The sequence below is a fragment of the Cryptomeria japonica genome, chromosome 1 (assembly GCF_030272615.1).
Source record: "Cryptomeria japonica chromosome 1, Sugi_1.0, whole genome shotgun sequence".
In the NCBI taxonomy this organism is placed as follows: Eukaryota; Viridiplantae; Streptophyta; class Pinopsida; order Cupressales; family Cupressaceae; genus Cryptomeria; species Cryptomeria japonica.
This window is the reverse complement of record NC_081405.1, coordinates 272,112,152-272,115,100: the sequence shown is the minus strand read 5'-3', so window position 1 is coordinate 272,115,100 and position 2,949 is coordinate 272,112,152.

Here is a 2,949-nt window from a genome sequence, read left to right as displayed (position 1 = left end):
ACATGAGAATGTGTGTTTTTCTTTAATTCCTACGAAGACTGAGAGATCAGAACCGAGAGGAGAACACCCGACAAAGATAAGATATTTGCTGACAAAATATGAGGACATCATTTCAGATAATGTACCTGATGAATTCCCACTTGTTATAAGTATTAGTCATTGCGTGGACTTGGTTCCTGGAGCTTTTTTTCTTAACAAAGCTGCATACCGGTTGACACGAACAAAGAATGAAGAACTAAATAGACAAGTGCAGGAGCTGTTGAAAAAAGGTTTGATTAGGGAGAGTCTAAGCTCTTGTGTAGTACCAATAGTATTAGAACCTAAGAAGAATGGAGAATGGAGGTTGTGTACCGATTCAAGAGCAATAAACAAGATCATAGTGAAATACCAATTTCCTTTGCCTAAGATAGATGACATAATGGACTGTTTGAGTGAAGCAAAATACTTTACAAAGATAGATTTAAAGAGTGCATACCATCAGATCAGGATCAGAGAAGGCGATGAGTGGAAGACAACATTTAAGACAAATGAAGGACTATATGAATGCATTTTGGATTGACTAATGCACCGAGCACTTTCATGAGGCTAATGAATGAGGTATTAAATAAATTCTTGGGTAAGTTTTTTATTGTGTATTTGGATGACATTCTGATATTTAGTAGAACAAAAGAGGAGCATTTGTTACAGTTAAGATAAGTTTTGCAGAGGTTGAGAGAAGAAAAGTTGTTGATCAATATCAAGAAGTGTACATTCATGAAGGATGAGTTAGTCTATTTAGGATTTGTGATATTTGAGGATGGTTTGAAGATGAAACTTGAGAAAGTGAAAGCCATTGTTGAGTGGCCTACAATGGAAAGCATTGGAGATGTAAGATCATTTCATGGATTGACTAGTTTTTACAGGAGGTTTATTAGAAATTTCAGTTCAGTTTGTAACCCTATGACTGAGACCATGAGAGGAGATCAAAAGGAATTCAAGTGGACCACCACAACAAACAAAAGTTTTCAGTTGTTGAAGCAGAAAGTGATTGAGCAACTTGTGTTAGTTTTACCGGATTCAATAAGCTATTTCAAGTGGATTGTGATGCAAGTGGAACAACAATAGGAGCAATTTTGAGTCAAGAAGGGAGAGAAGTAGCATATTTCAGTGAGAAATTGAATGATGCCTAGAAGAGATATTTAGTGTATGATCAATAATTTTATGCCATAGTTCAAGCCTTGAAGAAATGGAGACACTACTTGTTGCTTAAGGAGTTTGTGTTGTATACAGATTATCAAGCTTTGTACTATTTGAACAGTCAGAGTAAGTTGAATCAAAGACATATGAGATGGGTAGAATTCTTGCAGAGTCATGCCTTTGTGTTGAAGAATAGAAGTGGGAAATCTAATAAAGTTGCTGATGCATTGAGTAGGAGAAGGAATTTGTTGACAGAAATGAGAGTGACAGTATTAGGTTTTGAATATTTGAAGACCTCATATGATGAAGACCCAGATTTTTCAGAACCTTGGAAAGCATGTAGAGAACCGATTATGGTTGATAGGAGCAAATGGTTGGATTATTTCATTCAGGATGGGAAGTTACTCGGGGGAGTTCAGTTATGCATACCTAAGAGTTCCATGAGAGAGAACCTAATCAAATAGAAGCATAGTGGAGGTTTAGCTGGACATTTTAACATTGACAAAACAATTGCATTGGTGAGTGAGTAGTACTTTTGGCCCCAGATTCATAAGGATGTTAATAGATATGTGTAGAGTTGTAGAGTTTTTCAAGTTGCAAAATGTAGTAGTCAGAATTTAGGATTGTATAAACCTTTGACAGTACCGGTAAGACCTTGGGAGGATATAAGAATGGATTTTGTACTTGGATTGCCTAAGACGCTGAGAGGGAATGATTCTATATTTGTGCTAGTGGATAGATTTTTGAAGATGGCTCATTTCATACCTTGTAAGAAGACATCAGATGCATTGTATGTAGAAGACCTATTTCAAGGAAGTTGTGAGATTACACAGATTAGCTAAGAGCATGGTTTCAGACAGAGACACTAAGTTTGTTGGCTATTTTTGGAGATCACTTTGGAAGAAGATGAAGACAAATTTGAAGTTCAGTTCTACTTTTCATCCACAGACCGATGGACATACATAAGTAGTTAACGAGAGTTTGGGCAACTTGTTGAGATATTTAGTGGGAGATAAAACTGGAAGTTGGGACTTGATCGTTGCACAAGAAGAGTTTTCCTATAAAAAATCAGTGAATAGAAGTACCAAAAAAACACCTTTTGAGATTGTTACCGAAGTGCATCTTAAAGGAATATCAGAATTGAGAGACATTAGTAGTGAAGACCGAAGAGTTCAAAAGCAGAAGATTTTGCAGATCACATGACAATATTGCATATTCAGGTTAAACAACATTTGGAAGACATGAACAAAAAATATAATGAGAAGGAAGATGAGAAGAGGAGACATAAAAAATTTGAATTTGGTGATGAAGTGATGATATACATGAGAAAAGAGAGATTCCCGATTGGAACTTATAATAAGTTGTAGATGAAGAATTTTGGACGAAGTAAGATTTTGAGAAAGTTTAGTTCTATAAATGCATATGAAGTGAGATACTAGATAGTCTAAGCATATCACCTATATTCAACATTGCAGATCTTCATGAATACCATGAGCTAGAATTCAGTGTGGACAATGTTGTAGACTTGGAGAAACAATTTCCCTAGAAGGAACTAGATCAGATTGAAGAGATTTTGGATAGTAAGATTGGATGTAGTACCCGGAACAATCAGTACAAAGAATATCTTGTGAAGTGGAAGAGAAGACCAGTTGAAGATTCATCTTGGATTTCTTAGGAAGAGGTAGACCGCCTTGGTTTCCCTCTGATCCCAACAAAGCGAGAGGATCACTTTCACTTTTTCATTAACCCCAGATGTCTAATGCAGGAGCATCC